Source organism: Lepeophtheirus salmonis, chromosome 8, assembly GCF_016086655.4.
Source record: "Lepeophtheirus salmonis chromosome 8, UVic_Lsal_1.4, whole genome shotgun sequence".
Lineage (NCBI taxonomy): Eukaryota > Metazoa > Arthropoda > Copepoda > Siphonostomatoida > Caligidae > Lepeophtheirus > Lepeophtheirus salmonis.
Window position 1 is genome coordinate 31,660,435 of NC_052138.2, and position 6,457 is coordinate 31,666,891.

The window sequence follows — 6,457 nt, forward strand, 5'->3', positions numbered from 1 at the left end:
TTATCTAACAATGACTTGAATGGTTTAGCTTATTTGTTTGTTGGTTAATCATAGAGGAAATTGTTTACCATCTTGAATCTAAGTGAGTATATAAATCCAAGTGAGCATCACCTGGTGGGGAAAATAAATGTATGAATTTCCACGTGTTCTTCAACTATTATTAGTATTTATTAATTTAAATAGTAAGCTTTCAATTATAAATCAAATAGGATTCTCTCAAAATAAATACATTGTTCTATGGTAGGTTTATACTAATTTAAAGTATGATATACATCCATCCTGTTTGTAATGAAAATGATAAATTAAATCTCTCGAAGTATTTATGCAAAATTAAAGTTAAAATGAACCTTCCACTTCAAATTCATACAATCAATCTTAAATTTTGAGACGTCGAATAGAAGGTCAAGCCAATAAAAAATCTATTTTTGAAACAAGATTTTTTATTATTGCCTGATCCTTGAAGGATTTCAATGCCCAACTATGAACGAATTTGAGGCAGATTCTGCTAACAGTAAGAAGAAGAGGTATGAAACTTTCAAGCAGCAAGAGCTAAAAAGGTCGTACGAACTTAATAGTAGAAGCAAGATCCTTCTCATCTAAAAAATGAGAATGATAAATTGTGTTTGAAAAGATCAAGAGAGTCTAATGCATCTGAAAACCAATGCTTTCAAAATAAGAGGCAACAATGGATAAGAAAAAGAGTTCAAAAGCCTTATGTAACTCCGAGCATTGCCAGGTACTCCCGCAAGTAAAAAATACGACCACTTTCAAAGACAACATAAATGCTGATAGAAAACATTAGAGTTCTATAAAATATGACCACTTTCAAAGACAACATAAATGCTGATAGAAAATATTAGAGTTGTATAAAATATGACCTTTTGGTATGTAAAATAAAAGAAATCGAAAAATGAGATCGTAACTCTTACAATTTCGAGAATGTTTTGCAGGAGAGTAGCTGTCAGTAGTTTTATTATGCGAGTAATTATGAGAGAAAGGAAATAAACATAAATCCCACTCCATATCAAGCAAGGACATAGGCAGAAATTTCTCTGTTGACGATCCTCTTTTCTATTCGGAGTCCAACAAGGACTTACACAGCTTAAACTTTGCAACAAATACTCAGTGTTACTCGAAGTATTTCTTGAGAGCACGTACTAGGGATTCCTGACTATGATCTTGTTTGATATGGAGTGGGAATGTTGTTGATTTCCTTTCTTTCATGGACTAACCTAGTTATGACGTTTTACAGCTAATTTAACCAAACGCCATGACTAGGGATGTAAATTTTATGCATTTTTTTTAGCGTGATAGTTTTTGTTGCTGTTGTTGGCAGCCTGAATCGTGTTTTCTATTTTTTTAAAGTGTTCTCTTTTTATTACATTCTTGAGGAGATAAAATCTGAGTATAAAGTATAACCAAGATTGTATGAGCTCATTAATGACGGAGAGTAACGCTAAAGATTTGTTGGGAGTTTTAAGTGTAAGTCCCTGTTGGACTTAGAGAAGAATTAAGGATCGAAAACGTAGTAATTTCAGCCTACGTCCCAAGGTTAATAGAAATACAAGGTTATACCATAACGCGTTTACAACTGATGTTTGACTTCCACCACGCTTTTAATATTGACGTCATAGTAGATGAGTGGTTGCGTATTTTGTCAAAATCTGTTGTTGTTTTTTTTGCCCTGCAGTCGGTACAATGCATTAAATTGAAAATTCTAGCAATAGTGACGTCATAGACTATGAGTGATTGTGTGTTTTGTCGAAATCTGCCTGTCTTACCGAGCAGTCGGTACAATACATCAGATTGAAAATTCTAGCAAGGACGATAACATGATGGTCTAACCTTGTATTTCTATTAACCTTGCAAGATCTTTTTTTGATACAGTGTAAGACTTGTGTATTTACTTAATCTCAAAGCTGCTCGGACCTAATCTACTGAAACACTATGACAGCTAAGCTGCTCTCCTCCATAACATTCTTCCAATTGTCAGTACTATGTACTATGTTGATTCTGTATTCTTTTTTTTTTTACATGCCCGAAATCCTTACGATTTACATGCCTACATATGAAGTTCAACACTTTTTTATTGTACTCACAATTCATATATAATTTGATCATTAGTAGAGTCTCTATTCATAAGGAAATCATTATGAAATATTTGATTTTTTAAATAATTATCATGTTGTTTGTCATCAGTGATCCGCATGACATGTCATGCAAACAAATTAGTTCTACATGTATAAATAAACAACAAAAATTAAAATTAAAAAAATACTGTTCATACTCGATAAATATTTTCATGTTTGAGAGTAGAGATAACATTTCATTGGAGTTTGAGTATTAACTTTTTTATAACAATTTTAGATTTAAATAAGTAGAAAATAAATGGAGACTATTTATTGTCTGTCATCATTGTTAGTAATATTTATAGTTGATAATATTGTAGAGAAAAACGCGTGCAAGGAGGAGGGGGAAAAAAGACATATGGTATCATTGTTTAAAATACTGATGTGATTATCATCTGCCTGCTTTATTATGATTTTTGAGGGTATAACGAATGTATTTATTAGCAAAATGTTTAATGAAGATATACTACGTATAATTGACTTCGACGTTTTTTATCCGTTACAGTAGATTTGAAAACGTCACACTCCATGAAATTGTAATTCATTATTAACCTTATTCTCAGAATAATAGCTAATGAAACGACAAAGTAGAGTATTTGAAATATATTTGAAGCTCAAAGTTTAAAAAAGAAGGTTTTAATTAAATATAATCTACATACTAAAAAATAAACCATTAAACATTTAAGTTAAATATACAAAATTAAACAATTAAAATCATATAACTATTAATAATAATAAATTATAAATACAGAATATTGAAATAATAGATTGATCCAGATAATTTTTTCTTGTTTTAACATCGGAATTCAGTTAAATATGTCATAACTTTAGGTTGCAATACACAAGCGAGACGTGGAGTTTAATCAAAAAGATAATCACCCCTCTTCTTCAAGTGGAAGTTGCTATATACAATTGTGCACAGGATAGATATATCTCTACCGATGAGATCTAACTAATTATTAATAATAAAGTAAATGTCAAAATCATAAAATTAGACAATAAATATACTAATAAAAAAATTTATAAATAAATTCATCGTAAAGATTTAGAGCAAAAGCTAATTATGTAGTAATGTCCGGCGATATTACTCCTATTAAGAGCATCAAAAAGATTTTCCCCGTTATTTAGGTATGCTTATATAACAACATACTATTATCATGTTGGATATACACAATTGTTAATTATAATGCAACACCCAATGTAACTACCCTCGTTGTTGTGACCATTTAAACAGTTGTTTTTGCCTTTTATGAGTTTTCTGAACACCATTTCTTGGAGCCCATCAACCATAGCTAAGCCTTTAGTGATAAAAAAGTAATATTTATTGACTATGTAATATTGGAAAACCTAATTATCATACCCAAGTCTTAAAGCGAAGTAAGTAGTCTCAGACAAACTAGTTGCAAACCATCCAAAGCTACTACCCCCGTTGTTGTGACCATTTAAGCAGTTGTTTTTGCCCTTTACTGAGTTGTGTATCATAATTCTTGATATGTTTAGCTAAAATAGAATCATATTTTATGGTTAGATTTAAAAAAAAATTGAATAATTACTGTGAGATAGTACAAAATTCAGAGTTCCATTTCGATATTCGTAAATACTTTTTACTGATAACTTGATCATCATTTGGTATGGATGACTCAAAACATTTTTATATGTATTTCTATATATGACATCAGTACCAACATCCTCCATTAATTTAATGATGGTTCCTCGGGAACCAATATGTTTACCCTTGTATTTCTCCATAAATTTTTTGAACGTAGATGATTAGCAATGGATAAGGTTATATTACATGCAATAAGCATCGTTGTGAGATCAAAGTTAAAGTCTGACTTGATGTATTTATCGTCAAATTGATTTTATAGATGAATATCCATACTCTTGTTATGAGATGAGGATAATGAGTGGCGTGTAATTCTAGACAGGGGACTAAAGGCACATTTATATCGACAAATCCGACAAACCATCTGTTTCTCATCCGGTAAGTATTTTCCAAATTCCTGGGCCTCCATTTTCATAAATCCAGACAGAAGGCGACGTCATTTTGGGGATTTTATTCAGTTCTCTATCGACTATCACCATCTCATATTATATTAATATTGAATAATAAAGGCGGGAATGATAACGTTCATGATTGATAGAAGAAGATGTATATTATTTAATCAATGATGCCATAAGTAATTCTTCTTTTCTCCTCGCACGCTTTTCTATTCTTACCAAAATTATCACCCTTAGTAATATTTAACACTAGCAATAGTACCTGGAGTTATTGAGCGTTGACGAACAGACAGACATAACTTTATTCATAAATAAGATAAGTCCCCAAGAAATTATCAGTGTTATTCTTCGTTTTTATGAGCACATTCACATCACTTAATTTATCAATTCTTAAATGTTCTCACCTTAAGAATGAAAAATAATAAAAAATAATAATAAGTCCTCAACTCATATTTTATGGAAGTCTTAACATATACTGTATATGATATACATTAGGGAGCACTATATACAGTGCTCCTCTTTCTTTTCCTTTTTAATATGACGCAATGAGCAATAGTTATATAGGCTTGTTATTAAATTGAGTTCTTTTCAGAAAACCAAGCAAATAAACAGATAGTCAAACTTTGCTTTATTAATATAGATTATTCCAAAAATGTAAATCACATTTTATTACAATACAAGTAAGACAATTATGACCAACCAGAGGATTTCTCTTTATTTACGAAATCATCTAAGGCGTTTTTTACATACATCGAGATTCCCTCTTTTTTCACATCCCAACAGTTTTCTTTCTTACATGTACTTTTCCGAAAGCGGAAAGTAAATAAAGGCAACATCTATATATTCTCTTAGTCACAACACTATTACCAGATACATATGAGCACCAGTTTTGTATTGTTATCCATATTTCACCCCTTACGGTTAAAACAGGCACCAAAGATAGTGGGAGCTGACATTGTCAGAATAATACAGGTGAGCGCGTCTAAAACTGAACACTCCTTTAAATTTTATGCCATACACATATTCGTGATTTTATTGAGTTGAAACCGGTGTATACTTCGAGGTGAGGGTCTTGACTAGTTATAAACAAAACTCTAGCAAAATCTAAATAGCAACAGTGAAACAACACGCTGTTGTTGCGTCCGACGGTCAGAAAAGTGATCTCTCATCTTCTTGGAGGACTACGAGAGGCTTAACTCCGAGACGTACTGCCAATACTTGAAGTACAAAGTGTTCCTTTGGGTCAGGACTACTTACGGGGACAGAAGGTGGTGGCAGCAGGATGGTGCCAGATGCCACACTAGCAACTTTACCCAAGAGTTCCTTCAGATCGAGACTCCAGCCTTTTTCGATCGGAATTCTCGGCCGCCTCACTCGCATGATTGTTCGCAGCTTGACTTCGCAGTGTTTGGGAGTTTAAAGGGGATGCTGTCGGGAGCAATACAAGTCCAAGGACCAGCTGAAGTCTGCCATCAAGAATGCCTGAGCCAACCTCGACCAGAGATTCATAGCCAAATCATGTAGCAAGTTCCGGTCCAGGCTGGAGTTGATAGAGGAGAACATGGGCAGTCATATTGAATAGACATGTGTCTAAGAATCTCATCTTTCATGTTAAATAAATTAATTCGTCGACCACTTTAAAAATTGCAGAATTATTTAACTTTTTTTAAAAATATCAGGGTGTTCAGTTTTAGACTCGTACACCTGTATTGAATTCCACTCCAATACCAAAACTTCAGAGCTACGTTTCTGTGAATCAACATATGGTCAACCAAGTTATATATGGAAACAACTGAGCAACTGAATCTAAGTATCCAAAGTAGTTTGGCGTCTCAAGCCCATGTACAAATTTACAAAGGGCATGACACTTTGACCCTCAATATCAAATATATATATTTGATATGTAGTAAAACTCGGTTAAGGTGTAAACGCTAAAGATAGAGATTCGTTTATAGTGAACATTTATATAAGTCCCGAATTAGTAATTCTATGCAGTTCTTTGCTATAACGGTTGCAGGTTCTTAACAGATCATGACCTAAATTTTCATCGGCTCTGATCCGGTTCCTAGATTAGGAAAGAGATCCGATTCTTTCTTACCCTATGTTATGTATAAAAAAAAGTACTTGTGTAATACCTGGGACAAGCAGAAATGGGTAGAAGTAGGATTGCCTCTATTGTTATAGGCGAGTTAGGGTAGCATCCTCAGAGGATGGCAATACATGTTTAACTTTTAGGAGGTAAATTTTATATTTTGCCCTTGTTATGGGTCGCCACTCGGTAAAGGGTGTTTGAGATGGTTCCCTCTGGTTTTTAGTGTGCAAGGTGT

At 32.9% G+C, this 6,457-nt stretch overlaps 1 long non-coding RNA gene across 1 annotated transcript; it reads right to left on the reverse strand.

Annotated features, from left to right (window-relative positions):
- Nucleotides 1-3,252: 3,252 nt before the first annotated feature.
- Nucleotides 3,253-4,536, reverse strand: LOC139906217 (uncharacterized). The gene is made up of 3 exons (XR_011781579.1): nucleotides 3,683-4,536; nucleotides 3,490-3,629; nucleotides 3,253-3,427 (listed from the first exon to the last, which is right to left on the reverse strand). It is a non-coding gene; the product is annotated as an uncharacterized lncRNA (long non-coding RNA).
- Nucleotides 4,537-6,457: the final 1,921 nt, after the last annotated feature.